This window comes from Strigops habroptila, chromosome 5 (assembly GCF_004027225.2).
Source record: "Strigops habroptila isolate Jane chromosome 5, bStrHab1.2.pri, whole genome shotgun sequence".
Classification (NCBI taxonomy): Eukaryota; Metazoa; Chordata; class Aves; order Psittaciformes; family Psittacidae; genus Strigops; species Strigops habroptila.
This window is the reverse complement of record NC_044281.2, coordinates 49,631,138-49,650,090: the sequence shown is the minus strand read 5'-3', so window position 1 is coordinate 49,650,090 and position 18,953 is coordinate 49,631,138. Positions and strand designations below refer to the sequence as shown.

The following is an 18,953-nucleotide window of genomic DNA, read 5'->3' as shown; positions in this document are numbered from 1 at the left end:
GAAAAATTTTATAAGCCAGTTGTTACACCTATGAACAGGGGACAGAATAAAACCTTCAAAGGCAAGAGTCAAATAACAATTTATAGGATTGCTCTTTTGCACTGGGCAGAGTCTCAAATGCCTTTTTAAAAGGTGACTTTTTCATATCCATAAATATTTGGTGGGAAGGATACAGTTAAAGTCTAACTGCAAAGCCTTACTTATGTTAAAAAACGGGGGGTTACCTGAATATGGGGGAAAGGACAGGAACATTTTCTACTTTTCTGATATTTAATCGGAGTTAAACCAAGGTTATCCTACAGCAACTTTGAATTGTGAGTAAGGAGCAAAAGAGAGGGAGAGGATGATTCTTCAAGATTTCACTTTGTGATCAGAATATCATCAGGGTTGAATACAACAGCTCTCCAGAATTATATTACACTGTAGTTCAAAAAACATAGAGGAGATCCTGACAAATCAGAGCAATCAAACAAAAAAGCAAGATAGATACATTCTTGAACAAGAACGCATAACTTTTCTGATCTCCAGCACAGAGGCTGGATTCAGTTATCATTTTACAATAAATTAATTTCCATCAATAAGCTGAGGAAGACATTAAACAGAAAGCTTTAAAAGCACATGTTGGAAGCCTTAAGATGCAGTTATTGTGTTTGGCAATGAAGAGACAATGAAAATACTTTTCAGGAAGGTCTTTTTTAACTTATCTCTGGTTCAAATTTCAGGGTTTTTTCTTCTTTTTTCCTCTTTTCCTTTTTCATTTTATTGAAGTCATGTTCAACATTCATAATACAATACTCAACCTACCACCAGAGATCCACTTAGTATCTCAACGCTAACAACTAACTTTATTCAGAGGAACACACAGGGCATTTATAAAAGAAGGTAAAAAAACCCTGCACAGAGGGATGGAGACCTTCCAGAGACCAGGCAACAGGGCTTTGAAGGAGATGCAGGTTATAATACAGATGCTTTCTAGTTCTTATCTCAAGTGCTTTACTGCTGTGGTGATCCAAGAAGTATAACTGATGTAATACTACGTCTATCTACCATGAGACAAGAGAAGGCTATCAATTGGAACAAAGGCAGGAATGCAGGATATAGTCCAGAAGAAAGAGATTTCCATATTAAAATTATTTGCTATATCTATATTCTCTAATAATATACATTTCATAAACCCCAGATTTTGCTGTTTTGTAAGTGTGCTGTAATTGCTGGACAGTTATTACAAGTCGAAGGGGAACACAGCTTACACACAAGTTTTATGTAGGTATTGTCTGCTAAATAATCACCAAATTCTTCTATGCTTTAAACACATTTCTCCATGTTACAGTAGCTTATTCTTTGAAGAGAGATGGAAAGTTCAACAAGTACACCACTTTAAAGTAGTGACATTAATAATTTCTGAAGTTAGCATTGGTGACTTCTGTGCATTTACATTTTAGGTTATCATCCACTGCTGGTCCATAATCAGAGTTCTCCAAAACTCAGTACAGAGAAGTGCAAAAGAATTGGTCTCGCAACACAAACAGTCCTCAAACAATCCCACTGCATTCAGTGTCTTCTAAGGATTATTTCTGTCCTTTTATGTTGAATTTACAGTAAGCAAGCACAAGTCAGTATAGATGAGACTTCTTAACCTAGCCTACCTGAGTTCTGTACTAATCTGAAGCTGTGACTGGCACACAATCACACAAGGGAGCTTTTGTTATCCAATCAGGACAGGGCTGTAGCCTGCCTGATTTTGGACACAAAAAATCCTACTTGATTTTGCACACAAATTCAAGCAGGAAAACAGTATCAGTAGGTGATACATTGCATGTCTCTAGCAGAATATAATTGTTTTCCTCATTACAAGACAGACCTCAGAATAACCCAGATTAACCACAAGTTAGTAAATTCTCCATTAACCACAAGTATAGCCAAGATCCTCAGTCTTAGCCTTACACAAAGTTTCGGTGTTTTCACACATCCAGCAGACCTACAAACCTGTTGAATGCTGGCTCACATGTGTATATAGCATGGCTACACATCTGATGACAGTCAGGAAACACATATGGTGCTAAATTGCAGCCATTCTTCCCTGTACCTGAGGGTGATGAGATCAGTACACAGAGTCCTAGAGCTGGAGACAACCTGTGGCTCTGAGATGCAAACAGGCAAAATGAGATGCCAGCATCACGGCCCTGATTGCATTAACAGGCCTTAATGGTCCTAATCAGCCTCACCTGGGGCCTCCTCCCACAATCTCTTCCCACAGCACAGAATGAGCAAGCAGATGGGTGAAGCTGTAACGGTGAGTTTCACACTGAATGTCAGACAGGCCTGAGACGGCTGAATCTTAATAACTGGTGGCCTACTTGTTATGTACTAAAATGAGGAATAAACCTGTAAATGCCAGGTTGCTCTCAGATTCTAATACTTTAATGCTGCAGGGGTTTATGTTTCCCCTGCTTTCAGTCTCTTGCTCCCTACGCCCGAAGAACCCAACCCTTTCTCAAGGAGCCCACTCTCTTATGCAGTTCTTGCTTCCTTAATTAATGCACGTAGTTTGCTCATCTCTCTCATATTTTCTCCTTTAGCGATGTCAGATACACATACTGTAAAAGATGTAGTGTAACTTTCTGTTCCTGAATGAATGATCTAGTTGTTACGCTTCAGTTCGAAAACTGTTAGCTAATAAGGTCTGCTGCTCCCTGAAGTAAGAGCTCTGCTAGGAGACCCCTGTTGTTACTTTCTGATATATAGAATTTCTACAACAGAACACATCAAACTCAAAAGTGACTGCCATGTTAGGTCAGGTCCTGCATGTGAGCTTCCTAAATTTAAAGTATAATAAATTGAAAGGGATGAAAGTGCTGTAGATGCTGTTTTTTCACCTGCTTTCTTTCGCTGTGACAACAGCCTGTTCCACAAATCATAGCAATCTTTTAATTGTTACCCATCTTACACAGAAAGATGTCCAAGTCTTTGATCCTTCAGTCCCTTATAAAATTTTCAAATCCCTAACCTCTCATTAAATGCCAGTGAGCATTTCCAACTGGCAACACAGCATAATGCTGGGTGAAAAGTGAAACTCCAAGTTACACAGCATTACTGCGGATGCTTGTGGGTTCAAGTGTCCTTCAGCATGCACTGTGTGCATCACTGTTTTCTGACCTGTCTGGAGAAACCCAAAATGAATAGCACTCAACACTAGCAGATATTTTTGAGAATTGCGGCCAAAACTATACCCATTATTTTCGTTTGGGGTTTTGTGTGTGTAACCGCTTCCTAGTGATTCATGGTGTGTGAAGACTATTGTAACAGATATTGACCCGAGTCCTGCAGCTTATTACAAGCTATACCTGTTCTTCCTTTAGCCTAACCAGAAACCTATTTTCTTACTTTGATCTTGGTCTACTCTTGATGAAAGAAGCTTCTATCAATACCAGAGTAGGATTGGCCACCAGATGTCACCCATCTCCTATTAGCACCCTCTAAGTCTGTGTATGCAGGCTTGGGAAAACACTATTCTCCAGAAGCTATGCTAAATAGAGACTGTCTCGCCACTACAAAAATATAGTCATCTCGTTACAAAACTGTATTATCTTCCTCTGCTCTAATGGCTCGAAAACACTGAAGCTCTAGTAGCTTATAGAGTCTGTTTTAGAGACAAGCTAAGAAGTAGATGAACACCCAACAACTCCTGGCACAAATACCTGTGTCTAACGCTTAGGAAAACGTTAGCTGATGTAATGCGTCCACCCAGTGCAGCCAAAACCACAACTGCTACCAAAGACAAGATCCTTGTGCAATGTCGAGGCTGTGGGCAAGCCCGGGGAAGGCAGAAGAGAGCTCTTAGGAACTTGTTTCGCATCAACCAGCGCTCTTCCAGCCATGCCTATCTGGCTCTGCTTCCCTGCCCTCTGCCTGACAGGCCGCCCACTCTTCAGCGGGCTCCGCTGGGACACCGGCTCCTCGCCGGCCACCGGCAGACGTGAGAGGGAAAGGCCCCGTTCGTCTCACGGGCGCGCTCTGGGCGGCTGGCCCCGCACACCCACCACAGCGCGCAGCGGCCGCGCACGACCCGCCGTGCCCGCCCGCGGGCGCTTTCTCCTCACATCCGCGGCCACCCTCCCTCCCCGCCACCGCCGCGCCCCCTCCCCTGCGCCCGCCGCTAAGCAGGCACTTTGCACACGCTCCCTCGCTCTGCCTCGGCCTGTGACGGGCGCTTCCGGCCGGGCGGCCGGCGGGGCGGGCCCTTCGAGCGTGCTCCCCGCTCCCGCGCGGCTGCTGGCCGCCACCGCCGTCGCCGCCCGCACAGAGGCGGGCGCTGCTGCGCCGTGCTGCGGCCGCGCCCGCGGCTGGCAGTTTGCAGACGCTCCCTTGCGCGCGCCTGCCCGCCTCCGGGTGGCCCGGCCCCCACGGCGGGCGCGGCGGCCGCCCCTCGGCCCGCGCCGGCCTCCGCCGAGGACCATGGGCGGTGCGCTCCTCCCGGCGCGGGGTGCTGCGCACGGGCGGCGCCGGAGAAGGTGAGGCAGAGCGGGGTTGGGGGTGGTGAGGGGCTGGTGCCATGCCCGGCCCCGCCGTGGGGGGTCGCAGCTGCCGCTACCCTCCTCAGGCCGCTGCGGCTCTGCAGGCCGTGAGGGAGAGCGGTCTCTTCAGCCCCCTCGTCGCGGCTGCCGCATCTGTGCGGGGCGGGGGCCGCCCCCCATTCTTCGGCCACATCGCTCTCTCTGGGGGCCCGCCCGGAACGGGGGAGCTGCCTGCCCGGGCACCGCGGGGACCCGCGAGGCGGGGCAGGCGGTGGGCGCGGGTGCGGAACGGGAGGGAGGCAGGGAGGGGGGTCGCCGAGGCAGCCGCTTCGGTGCGGCCGGGCCCGTGCTTGCCGCGGCCCGCCCGCCCCCGTCACCTTGCATAACGACCTTCCGCGGCCGGCGCGGCGGGGAATGACTCCGCGGGCGGCTGCCCCCCGAATGGACCTAGGGCTCGGAAGGCGTCTGCGGAGGGGGCGCGGCCCCGGGAGCCCGGCGGTGGCCGCCCGCAGCCTGGGAGGGCGGGCGAGCCTCTGAGGGAAGCGCGAGTGGCAAACGCTGCCGCGGATGGGAGGATGAATCTCTGGCGAAAGTATGTTGAAATCTTCTTCTTACGATACGATTTACAAGCTCTCGGTTCTACCCGATGCTGGTTTTGTTTCCTCTTCAGACTTTGTAAGCCTCTAGGAAGCAAATCAGAAAAAGGTTCCTCAAAACTGGCATCTCTGTGCTAGTTGTGCTTTGGTCTGCCATGTCTGCTACTTTCTTTTTGCCAAAGGTGCGTTGAGCTTTAGATTGGAAAGAACAATGCTCTTCATTTGTCAGGTTCAGTATTTCTTGCACATCAACATCATCTTGTGGTTTATCGTAGGGATTTATCGTTCTGTGAAAAGCAGTGACTGATCTGATGTGATTGCATAGGTGTGTGGACCTACATTAAAGAGGAATTTTGGGGGGCCGTTTCATTGTCTCCCTTGAGTTTTAGCAAGTATTTAAGGGAAAGTTACTTTTAAATATATCTGGGGGGGAAATAAATGTCACTCAGTTTTGAGAAACTGAGTCTAGGTGGAGGCTTTCCTTACTGTTAACATAGGGAGTGTAGGTTCCATCTTTTTCCAGACGCAGTATAATACCAGTCTCATCTTTTGGGTGCATATTTCTCTTTCTGCCATTGTGGTCAGTAAACTTGAGAGAATTAATTCTTAATTCTTGTATTAGGTCTTGATACATCAGTGTCGCTTGATAACTACAGCAAGAATAGAATATTCTTTAAATGAAGGCACACTCTTGAGATTCATGTTGTTCTAGTACATTTGTCTAAAAAAATCTTTGTCACCTTGTCCCCATGAAATAGTATGATAGCTTTTTCAACAGCATGACTCATAATCCTAAATACAGGAATGAATTTTTGACTTAGTGCAGTGCAAGTGCTTTATCTCAGCTAACAGCCTTGTGTGTAGAAAATGCAAGTGGGGACGTGGGAGCGTCTAGTACTGTATCTGTTAATCTTTGTCCTCAGGAGGACAGAATTCAGAGTTGGTTGCAGGCTAGGGGTATATATAGCTGTACTCCCAAATCAACGAGGTGATACCAGTTCTTTGAAAATAGTTTTGCTGTTTCATAAAAGACTGAAAAGCTTTCATAAAAAGGAGGAACCAGTTAGTTCTTGTTATTTATTATTGAAACCATTTTGCCTGGGGACACTGAGTCCAATTTAGTCTGAATGGATGATTTACCTTTTTCCTTCTTCATTTCTGTGTAATGACTTGACTGTTCTTCATGAGAAACTCTGCTTACTGCAACACCCACAGTTGACATAATTACTGGTGGCTGTACCAAGTCTAATAGTAGGGAAAAAAAGCTTCACTTTTTTTTTCTTTTTTTTTCTTTTTTTTTTTTCTCTTTTTTTTTTTTTCCTTTCCTGGTGGTTTTCTTACTTATAAGGTGACTTTCATCACTGCTTTCTGCTCTTTACCTCTATGAGATGGTGTAGGGAATAGTTTACTCCTAAATTGGCCCACGGAGCAGTATTTTAGCAAAAGGAATGTCTTTTTCATAATTTAACGTGTGCAGGCTTTTTTCTGTTGCTCTTATGTAGAATATGGATTTATTTTGTACAAGCAGAATAAGGATTAAATAAGAACATATGCTGCTTCTTTTCTGAGTGATAAATCTATCTTGCTGTCCAGGAGGAAGGCAGCTTATACAGCCTGGACTGAAAAGATGCTAAAAGACAAAGTGACTGCGTATAAGAAGATCAGGTTCTTTAAGCTCCCAAAACTAAACTGCCTAAGCAGCCAGCAACACTGGGTGCAAAGCATCTAAAATCCTTTCATCTGTTTCATGAAGTAGAATCTGGTAAAATAATGAAGTATTCTGAATTCCTAAAATGACTTTGAATAAAGACAGTTGCTCTCCAATTTTAAGTCATCTCTTTCCAATCAGAAGACTCCTTTCCTCTCCCTTGCTTAAAAAAAAAAAGCCCCCAACTTTATGCCATTAACTTCTATGCTTGAGATAATATGTAGAATTTTATTAACACTATTCATTTCCCTTCAAGTTTTAATTTTTATTCCCCGCCCGCCATTTTTGATGACAATGTTCTGGTTTTGGCATTGTATGCCACTGTTATCTAACAAGTTCACTTTGCTTTTGCTTCTGTTTGATAAAGTAGCTTAGTACACAGCTTTCTTCCTCATCTTGGCTCTAAAATTTTGATAGAACTTTGAGAACAGTTGGCATTCACAACCCTTCACTGAAATAGTAACTTGTGTATTAGCTATGTGGTAGGTATTTTGAAGGTTTATTTGAATGCAGTGTTCATGTTTTGAGCAGATTGAGATTCAGAGAAGACCGTCTTAGTGGTGAAAATCAGAGAATGAGAGAATTAGTTCAGTTTTATTGATAAGTGATAAGGGAGACTTGATGGCAAATATTTGCCAACAGATTGTCTGACTTAGTGTATGCTTAGTCTCTTAAATAAATGGTGGAAAGAAGTACAGTATGATAAATGTCAAAAAAAGCTAGGTTCTGATAGTGTTTTCATTTATGTCACATTATTCCCAAAGTGTCTGCAAAACTTTTCTGCCTAGCCTGGTTTGGAACCAGAGCAGTACTCCAGCAGCAGCTCTTGGTAATGAACATCGGAAGCATCTGCTGAAGGAAATGAACATGCTGCACGGAGCTAATCAGCTGGGAATCTGATGAGTGGAAACTCTTTCAGGAGTCAAGCAGTTTCGCTATTACTGCATCTTCAGTTTAAAAAATTCTCAACTGATTGGAGTGGAAGAAGGTCATCCTTTATTCCACTTTACTTTTGCTGAGTTAGTATTTATGCATCTCTGCGTTTCATATATCACATATGCACATGAACTTAAACGAACAAAAAAACCCCTAAAATAACCCTAAAAACCCTTTTGTCTTCCATACTTCAGAATAAAAAGTGGAATTTTGTATTTGTCTCTACGTGTATGTGTGCATACTCAAACCCTCTTGTTTTCCCCTTTAGCCTCCTGCTGCTGGCAAACATTATTGAAGTTGTAAAGGCTCCATTATCTGTTTCACTTTCATTTCTTGAAAAGCCCAGACCTGTAGTATAGTGAAGTATAACTTCTGTGAGGCGTAAGTCTCATTCAGATTGTGTTTTGGTAGTGGCTTAATTTCCATAACTTCTGACCCATCTGCTGTCAATATTTCTTGTTTGTTTATGTGAGTCAGTAACTCACATACTGTAGTTCATGGCTACAAAGAGAAGGTAACTACAGTTTTATACAAATTTACATTAGTTCATTGAAGGGTTTTAGATTTTGGCATAGGTTCTCTTTAACTGGGTGGTATTTGAGGAGGAGCCACCTCAGTGGTGGAGAATTGGTAACACAAATGCTGACACAGCCTCCCAGAGGTGAGGCAGGAGCTTTTTGTGACAATGCTAGCTTTTATTGGGGAAAATGGGCTTATTCTTCTATTCAAGCTGGAATAGTTCATGTCTAGAATGAATTTGTGGGGTTTTGTTCTTGCTGTCCAACAAGGAAAAGTCTTGTCTGCTTTAATCAGGTGAATCCTGCAAGCCCAAGGTCTATGCATGTACTCAGTTCCTCCTTTGAGGAACTTCTGTTAAAATTAATGGCATTTTCATATACCTGTGGCAGCTTGTGTACAAGGGAGGCACTGCAATGGAAGAAGAGAGAGGAGAAAATTAGTGTGGGGTACAAGGATTACCTCTTAGAGTACTCTAAGCAGCAAAATCCTTTTCATGAGGAAAGCTTAAGTCAATGCTGTGATTCATTTGATTTATTATTTATGGTTTGTATGAGTTAAGAATCCTGTGATCCTGGCCCTTTGAGTCTCACAAGGTCATCTTATTCCTGTTAGCTAACTGTATTTCTTCATACATCCCACAGGCATTTCAAACTGTTTAACCTTGATTATTAGTCTAATGTACTGGTGTTTGTCCTACTGATTTTTATATCCTGATAAAAGCCTGTAGACTTTTGTCAGGATAAGCTATCAACCACCTCTTTTGACCTTGTTCTCTAGACAAAAGGATTTAAGGATATTCGTCAGTTAAAAGTAGCAGGCATAACACGATTTTACTTTTAGGGGCTGTTGCTGGTGGGTCAGGTAGTTGGTTGCATTTCTTTGTATATACATTGTTACCATATAATGTATTACTTCTGGTTACATTTTCCTAGAATAGTTTTATAACTAAAACCTTTTCTTTGCTTTTGTTAGAGTTAGGTAATGAAGTTTATTGCTGTTTCCTTTCCATTGTCAGTTAAGGTTGTGTTCCTCTCTTCCCTAGGAAACAGCAAGTATACACAACTGGTACAGCATTTTATATAACCTGTATTGAGGTCCTGGCAAAGCATTTTGAGATAGCTACTAATCAAGCAGTAGATTACATATTAAGAGAAATTTCTTCCCCGAAGGGGTTGTCGAGCAGTGGAACAGGCTCGTGGTGGGGTCACCATCCCTGGAGGTATTTGAAGGACTCAATGACCTTAAAAGTCTTTTCCAACCTAAATGATTCTATGATCTGAAGTTGTCATAAAAGGTACAAGCTGCAGTGAATTATTGTTCTTGCCGAAGGTTATATTTTATGATCTTGATGGTTTTTGGACACGTGGCATCTCAAGACACTGAACCTTTGGACTCTGCCACATTATGTGATAGTCCTTTTCTCTGCAATATGCGTGACTAAAGTGGATTAACGCATTCTTGCAGAAGGTCGTTCTTAATACAAAGGTATCTTCATATATTCACCGAGGCAGTAGTTCTCTTGGGTTTAAAATGCTGTGTCATATCCCTTTCCTCTTTTTTTCTTTTTTTTGGTCCCCTCTCTTCTCTGCAGAGAACTAATACTGTTCAATTTACTGTGTAAATGCAGTTTTTGAAAGTTTCCCTTGAACTCTGCAGAGCATGACTGTAGCGTGCATGTGATATACCTGGAAGATAATTTCAAGTCTTAAGGACCCATGTAACTAAACTTTCTCTGCTATTATGACCTTTTTTTTTGTTGTTATTGTGAGAGGAAGTCTAAAATGTGTTTTGTTTGAAGATGTTCTATCTGAAATGTTTCATTAGTCACATAAAACTTGCCTTCATAAGATAATGAGTTAAGAAAAATATACATAGCTCCTGCGTTCAGTGAATTTAAATGCTGATATGGTATTCATAGCAAAAATCTTTGAACAAATCATCTACCTCCTAACAAGCTTTTAAGTAACTTCCCTGAGGCTTTCTTGATAGGTCCTGTTCAAGTATGGTTTGTGCAACAATTTAATTTTTAATTTTGTAGATTAAGAAGAGTGAAACCACTAGCTTTAAGTTGCTCTTGAGAAAATTTTATGGTGTACCGTTAGACTTCTGTATCAGAAATCAGTACTTTTTCTGAAAAGCTTGTTGTTTTTCAAAAAAAACCTAAAACAACAAACCCAAACCAAATCCCAGCAACAAAAACCCCCAAAGGCCCACAAAACCTAGAATGAATGTGAGGAATGTTTCTTACGTGGTAGTTATCCAGGTTTGACATTGTTTGTTCATTCTATACCAAGACATTGTAACATGATTGTATTGAATGCTGAATGAAACTGGTTGCATGACCTAACTGTAGAATCAAAGTCCCTCACTGTTTCAGTGCACTGTAGTGTGAAGGCTATTTCTGCCTAAAAAGGAATGCTTCCAGTACTAATGCCTCTAAAATACTGCTCCAAGTAACATGAACTGTGAAATAATTTGCCTTTCCGATGTTGGCTTGAATTGTCCATTTCTGTCTGCATGTAATTAAAGCTTGCTGGGTTTAATAATTAAAATAGCGGTAAAGACGGAAAACATAGGATCTATCTAGAAGCATTCAGCAACAGCGGCAACCAGATCACCATCACCTTTAGATTCTCATGATGAATTTTCTTTCTGTCTTGCTTATGGTATGAATTGCACATTAAAATGGGCTCCCTTTTTCTGAAGAGAATATGGAGTATTACCTTGCTGTGTCTTTTGTTTGTTTACCTGGAGAGTCTGAGCCACCTGGCAAAGGAGCTTTCATCCTGAAAATAAAGAGAAACTAAGCAGACAGATATATTTCATGCCTAGGAAAAACCTGAGATATTCTCAGTATAGAAACTTTCACACCTGTTTGGCAAACTCCTGCTGTAAAGAAGTTTGACCATGATGTTCTTGGTAGGTACTAATTCATTGTATGTGGATACAAACTTTCCTACCTACTTCACACGCGCGCACACGCACACACACAAACACAAAAAAACCTAACAAAACATAATCAAGACGCAGCTCCAAAACCCTCCAGCATCTTGGCTTTTGAAACACTCTTAATCCTGACAAAAATGCATTTGGCTAATGATAGATATATAGTGGATTCAGAGAGGATTTTGGCAGGAAGAGAGACTGCAAAGTGAATGGCTATTCCTTGGGTAGTAATAAGATGCTTAAAAAAACAAGCAGGAAAGCAGTCCAAGTAAGGCACCAGTTTGATGCTTGGGTTGCGGAGATCTTACAGGCATACTTGCAAGCAGTGAGGAGTGTGTTGATGGAATTTAAGGTAGGAAATGTTAAAATACATACCTCTATTGCAGGGATTGTGAAAATTCCAGAGAGATCAGGAAAAAATCTGAAAAAAATATTTGGAGGCCTGAACAAAATGAATTGTTTGAGAGAGGCTTTTGAAGAACTCAAACTGTTTGTCTGGACGTCAAACTTCATTTAGAAATTGGGCATTAAATTTAAATAGACATTTACTCAAATTAGAATATCTAATGGTTTTCTTTCTCCTTATATTTAAGAATTGTCACTTGGGTATTTCAGAAGGATTTTGTCAGTGAAATCAGTATTTGTATTTCCTGATTTGACAGAACAGGAAAAGGATGTGGAACACTGGGGCGGGGGAGAAAAGATACAAATATTTCTCAAGCTTTACCACTCAGATTTCAACCTAGGTTGCACAGGATATGTGACCAGATTATTAAAGCTATATTATTACAATCAGTTCTTTACCACATTGATTTGTTTTTGTAAGTTCTTGTAAAATTGAACAGTTTTCTTCCCTGTGTTTCTCTCCATGAAATGCAGTTTCTCAGTCAGTACTATTGATCCTCCAAGAACATGGTGAAATGCAGTATCATTCTGTTTACGCTTAACATACTTTCATGTTATGCAGCTACTTTTCTTTTACTAGATTGGAAAAAAACATGCAGGATGAGATTGTTGCAAATGCTTCCAGTGGTTTTTCTACTCAAGCTAAGAGCTATTTTACTATAGATAATATCAACCGGTTCTGAATACTTAGTCTGATTCTAAGAGCCTGTAATCAAGTTAAATGGATATGTTATGGTTATAGCATAAAATGAAATAGTAGATTATTATTCCTAATAGATATTTTCTTAGATACCAGTTGAGTTGGTTTATAAATCAGTTCTAGAAAACAGCATTTTTCTTTGTTTTTATATCAAACCTTCTCTTGAAAGAGAAATATAAAGTATACTCCTTATAGATAAGATAGTAGTCTGTAGATCTTGTTGGAATACTTTCCCAGATTTTTTCAGTAGCTTGGCAGTCAAGTTCAAGAAATTGGATAGTCAGTAAAATCAAAACTTGTGACTTTTTAAATTATGTGAGAAATGAAACTGAGTTGCATGGATGTTTGGCAAGGTGATTTGACAAAGCAATTTGACATATGTCTGAATCTGGATCTCACTGGTTTGAGGCTTCTTATCAAAGGGGGAAGCTTATCGATCTCACTTTATGGCCCCAGTTGTTAATCTTTGTGATATCTCTGTTTACTCTCCTTGGGTTTTGGATTGATAACCTTATAGGACTACACATGATTCCTTTGATGAAAAGGTTACAGTAACTTTCAGCTAACCTGTGTTACCAGAATTTTCACCAAGGTAAGTTAAAGAGTATTTTGAGCACGGAAAAACTTCAGGCTGGAAGATGATTAGGGTTTTGGTCTCTTTGCTGGAGTCCATTGCAAATTGCTGCTTACCAGCAGCAATTGTTCTGTGAAAACAGTTCTTGCCCACTGGAAGTTTGGAATTTTAGTTCACTAGTTGATCCATGCTGTGTCGTGGTTTGAGCCCAGCCGGTAACTCAGAACCACACAGCCGCTCGCTCACTTCCCCCCCCCCCCGTCTTCCTCCCCCCGCTCCCGGAGGGATGGGGAGGAGAATGGGAAGAATGTAACTCCCACGGGTTGAGATAAGAGCAGTCCCGCAACTAAGGTATAACACAGAACCACTACTGCTACCACCAATGATAATAACGATTAGTGAAATAACAAGGGGAGAGGATACAATTGCTCACCACCCGCCGACCGATACCCAGCCCGACCCGAGCAGTGATCTGGGCCTTCCGGGTAACTCCCCCTGGTTTATATACTGGGCATGACGTGCTGTGGTATGGAATACCCCTTTGGCTAGTTTGGGTCAGGTGTCCTGTCTCTGCTTCCTCCCGGCTTCCCCTCCTCCCTGGCAAAGCATGAGACTGAGAAAGTCCTTGGTTGGAATAAACATTACTTAGCAACAACTAAAAACATCGGTGTTATCAGCGTTGTTCCCAGGCTGAAAGTTAAAAAACACAGCACTGCACCAGCTACTAAGCAGGAGAAAAATGACTGCTATAGCTGAACCCAGGACATGCTGGCTGTTGAATGTCCAGGGAGTGAGCAGTGGTCACAGCACTGTTGATAGGTTACCAGCAGAGATTCAATGTGCCAACAGCCTGTAATGAAAGGAATGGATTGTTGTAATGATATAATGAGAGTTTAACTGCAGTGGGTAAAGCTCTGTACTGGTGTAAAAGGCATATTGTAGTTTACTTAAGCTGTTTTTAGGTTGATGCTATTAAAGCCTCTGGCTCTGCTTATTGAAACTAGTACGATGACGCCCAAGTGTGTGCTTAAACTTTCCTTTGAGAGCTGTGCTGGCTGATAGAGAGCAAAAGCGTGTAACAGGTTTAGCTTCTGTTCAGCTTCTAATAAAGTCTTTGCACCTTGATTCATTTCCTGATGTAGTATTTTCCGTATGTACCAATTGCGTAGCTTGTGCAGTGTCTAATGTTACAGAAGAATACCAGTAGTAAGCTACTTAAAACATGTCTAAGAACAGTTTCTTACATACTGAGATATTGCCATGCATGTGGCCACATCCAGAGCAAAGAAAACAGTGAGTCTTATAATAAAAAAAAAAAAAAAAAGATTCTTTTTAATAAAGCTGTACTTGAAAAATAATATTATATTTTAAATACATGGGGAAAACTGTTCTACATAAGTTTTTGCATTTCTTAGACCTAAAAAGGAAGGGGGTAGATGGAGATCTAAAGAATCTAACTTCTCATTATTTGGGGTTAAGAAAAAATATAAATTAGCAAGGGCTTTTTTCCCTGCGTTGGAAGTACAAGTTTTCTACATCCCATGTATTTGAACAATTGATCCCTCCCCCCCCCCCCCTCCACCTTTAGTACTGTTCTGTTCAAATTGCCTTGCTCTCTATTTGGACTGTTTTTACCTCAAGTCTTGTTCTATACCCTTGAGTGTCGTTCCCATTGGATATAGCAATCTCGAATTCTGTTGCTGAACTGATAATCTGGTACTTCAGGATATGGTGTTCAGAATACTCTGTGTAACTCAGTGGTCTTCTAACGTGGTTTTATAATTTGTAGTAATATGGTTATAAAATGTTCTGTGCTCTTAAAAGGAGAATTAACACCAACATTTGGTGGTGCTTTTATATAGGAATGTCATTAGTATTCCTAGCCTTCACCAAGACTGCAGTTAGATGAAATTTGTGCCCTCATACCAATCTCTCCCCATTTCCTTTCAGTGCATTTTGTGGCAGTGCAGCGAAGTGGCTGGCAAACTCCTGTGGCTGTAAATGACTTTATGGCATTTGGCTGTTCATGTTTGAGCATCGCAACGTTCCCTAGATGTCTTCACCTTTTAGCCAGATAGACTGGGCAGGGAGGTTGGAGAGGGATAAAGATGCTGCCTTCAGTGACAATACTGGCTTGGGGTGTTTGAACATCAGCCTAATCTAGAAGTTTGTGTTCTTATTACTTCTTAAAATGTTAGGTTAACAGAGGGTTAATACTCTAATATTCTATCTAGTAGGTCAAATGGCCCCCCTTTTATCTAGCAAATTAATGTTTGGTTTGTTTCCTAAAAGACTCTATGTAAGTACTATTAATATATATTTTTATGTTTGTTTATCCAAATTAGGGAAAAAAAATCCTTCCCACTGTATAATTTTCTGATCTACAACTCTGATTTCACACTATTGAGTTTTGCTTTGTATTACGAAGTTTTTTGATGAAGGTGTACTCTTGCCGTTTCACAGGCTACAGAGTATTTTTAAATATGCCAGCCACCTTATGCTTTAAAGAACTAAAATTTGACAATTCATTAAAAAGGTTGCTGATGCAGCATTGTAGTTTGGCAGAAATTACTTTAGGAACCTTACAGTGCTCAATATGTCCACCTCTGTACTATGGGCATCAATCCTATTGCTCAGGATAAAAATGTTTGTTCAGGCCACAGAGATGCAGGATTAAAACATTCTTGTTGTTTATTTTGTACTGACCAGCTCTGTCATCCTCGTGTTTGACAAATGGAGGAAGAAATCTGTCAAATGTTATTAGCTTTTTTTTTTTTTTTGCTGTTTGTTGTCGCTTGGCTTGTGTGCAGAGTGCCCTGCTGACTGTTGTCCATTTCGTTACAGTGTTAAGGTCTTAATTTTTATATTTATGATATCACAGAAAGTAAGCCAGTGTTTGAGTTATAAAACTGATTAAAAATATATTTAAAAAAAAAAAAAAAGTGTTAAAAATTCTCCAGAATACTGTGTAACAGGTTTCAGGGGTTTGGTCATGCTTTTCTTTCTGTCTTGGCTTGTGTCTGTCTCCTTCCTTCCCTATTCTGTGTAATTTGAAGCATGTTTTCTTTGTCACAGCTACTTAATTATTACTGTTACCACTGCCTCTGCTGTTCCACATCCTAAAAGACTGAAGGACTAATTATGTTGTGCTCTCTTTTCATTTGGCCTTCAGGAGCTATGCAGGCAGCATATGTATCTTCTGTTCTGCTCAGCACTGGAAACAGCCTTACACTAGGCTGCAGATTTCAGTGAATATAATATCTTATTCAGCAGATGTGTTAAAATTCACTTATCTTTCAATTCTAAGTATGCTTATTTTGGGCAATTTTTTTTATTTTTGTTGGTCAAGCTGGATTTCGGTTTTTTGTGGGAAGTGTTCTGGGTATTCTCTGCTGTGCTTGGAAAAAAGCAAGGTCTCTTTCTTCATCCAAACTTCTGAATGGCTTCTGCCTTTTTTCTCCAAACACCTCGTCTTCGATTATGAGATTTCGCCATATGGCTTGAAAATTTTTTCACACATGTTACACTTAAGCTTTACCTCATGCATTCTTTCCCATCCCTGAAAATGTACTTCTGAAAGTCTCTCATGTTTGTGTAACCTGTTTCTTTATTAAATAATTTAGGAAATATCCTTATTTACTGAACTCATTGACTTCTAGAATTAGACTAAACCGGAACTCCTCATCCTGCTCCACCTAGCAAACCTGGATGGATTTTTCTGTACAATTAAGATTAAGTTGATGAAAGCTCTTAATGGTATATGCGCAGTTGTGCTGAATCTTTGTTATAATCAGCTAGTCATAGACACAAGATGAACTAGAGCCTTTCTCTTGGATTGCTCAGCACCTAATTATCAAAACAGATGATTTCAGGCAAGGACTGCATGCCTTCGGAAGGCCAGTTAATCTTGCATCTTTTTCTTCTTCACATCAATAACTCTTTCACACAGATCCTCCTTCTTTTTTTTCTGATTTGGCTTTTTCAGCTGACCTCAAACAACTGTCTGTTATGATTGAGGCCATTCTTACTGAAGGTCTGACTCTTTGCCCATGTTGCCAAAGCTTTGAATCTACAGAAAATGAAAGTAATATGTTGAAGAGGTGAGTTATAGCTGAGCATTATGTAGTTTGTCTGGAACTGCAGATATTTTCCCCTGGAGGTTATTTGTATCAGAATTGACTTCCCTATTTTTGCTAATATATTCAGTATGTTATTGCAGTAACAGATATTGCTTGATTATTCTAAATGTTTGTATAGGAATCTCTCCAGAAGCTATCATTATACCGCCCAAAAAAAGCCAGTCAGGATGAACAAATTAAAATATTATGGAGAAAATGTAAGTTTGCTACTTTAAATTGTCTCAGTGGTCTGTTAGAATGTAGGAAAGCTGAGCAGACCAAGGTGTCAAATAAATCTGAATTTAGCCAACTTTTTAAATACTATCTTCTGAAGTTTCTGGTAAATCCATGCCAGCTGTTGTCTTTTTGTAATTAAGCTGCTGCTTCTGTGAGCTGGCCTTTTTGAGTCCCTCTTTGAATTTTCACTGTATACAAATTTTAAGTGTCTAATGTGAAATCGTGAATGTTGTAGAAGCTAGATCCTTACAGTCATGAAGCAGTAGTTGGCTTTGTTGGTTTCTTTTTGGGTTAGTTTGTTATGGTTTTTTTAAAGTAAATTAAAGAGAAATCCTTCCAATTCCAAAGCATCTTACAGAATGATAGGAAGGAGAAGACCTGGTGGTAGTGGTGGTGAAGTTCTTAAGGAGTCATTAAATTAACTGGTCAGTTAATGCTCTCTTCAAGGTAAAGCAGACTTGAGTATGAAGAGCCGGAGCAATGAGGTTAATGGAAGGGAGGTTAGGAGTTGAATGAAACCTTACCTTTGAGAAGAACAACTCAGTTGCTCAACTGTCTTGAAGATCAGGTATTTTCTCAGGTTTGAAAAAATATATGAAAGTCACTCAAGAGCCATATGCCAAAATATATGCAATAATAATTTTGGATTTAAACAGATATTATAAAAGCATAGAGATGATTTCCAAAGCACTCTTCAGATTTAAACCTCAAGTTGTGTGTTGAGTCCAAACTGTAGGATACATCTTTTCTCAGCATTAAAACAGCAGCCTAATTTGGAGTAAAGCCTGGAAGCTGTTGAGTGATACAAAGCTGTAGAAAGAAATGTCATATCCCTGTGAAATACAGAGGGAAATGTTGAAAAAATGTTATTTTGTTTTATTAGCATGAACAGTTCTTCTCTTTAAGACCAGATCTAATGAACCTGAGTGACTGATTATAGTTGGCTTTATCTCCTCCCCCCTCTAGTTAGAGGTACTGATACACTCTGCATGCACGTGGCTCCAATACAGATTTATCTACTTTCTGCAGTGTAACACAGGTGTAAGCCACTAGGCTAAAATATGATACAGTGATAGATGTTGGATCGTCATGGTCATAGCTTACAAAGCAAATGGACTGCTCTGGGTGTTGAAATGTGCTAAGATAATGCCTTACATAGTTAAATGCAGCTTATCTGTCAAATCCTGGCTGTTATAAAGATAAATAAATGTAGCCCAGTGATACAAAATTTAAAAGAGAAAGGCTTTTTGTACTGACTTATCTTTTCAAGGTGTGTTTGCCAGGAAATTTCCCCAGTGAGTAGAAAGGAATGAATATTTTCATAATATTAGAAAATCTGTTCCTCTGTCTCTTTGCCTATCTTCTTCTCTTCATTAGCTATGACTTAACAGTAAAGAAATCCATTCAGCTGTGATAGTATCAGTATAGTGGTCTTTCTTTTTCTCTCTGCTAGTATTACAGTACTCTTTCAAGACCATTTAAATTCTGCTCAGAGGTCTAAGTGGTCTTTTCAGCAGCCTTATATGCATTTACATTAACTGCTGGGTTGTAATAATTTTCAAATGGATTGTCTGGAAGTGAATTTTTTTTTTTTGGTGCATATTTTAAATGACTATTTGTCTCTTAGAGTTGTGGCTTTATTTCAATTCTTGTGCTTCTACCTAGCTAACATTAACTTGGTTCGAGGAAGATACTTCCTG

At 40.6% G+C, this 18,953-nt stretch overlaps 1 protein-coding gene and 1 long non-coding RNA gene across 2 annotated transcripts in view; one reads left to right on the top strand and one right to left on the bottom strand.

Annotated features, from left to right (window-relative positions):
• The first annotated feature begins 4,388 nt into the window (after positions 1-4,388).
• Positions 4,389-18,953, top strand: part of MGAT5 (alpha-1,6-mannosylglycoprotein 6-beta-N-acetylglucosaminyltransferase) — a 135,062-nt gene continuing 120,497 nt past the window's right edge. The window contains exon 1 of the mRNA XM_030487180.1: positions 4,389-4,511. The gene's annotated coding sequence lies outside the window, so the exon portion shown is untranslated. The remainder of the gene's footprint in view (positions 4,512-18,953) is intronic.
• Positions 8,341-11,695, bottom strand: LOC115608409. Its single transcript, XR_003991536.1, has 3 exons — positions 11,595-11,695; positions 10,997-11,059; positions 8,341-8,681 (listed from the first exon to the last, which is right to left on the bottom strand). It is a non-coding gene; the product is annotated as an uncharacterized LOC115608409 (long non-coding RNA).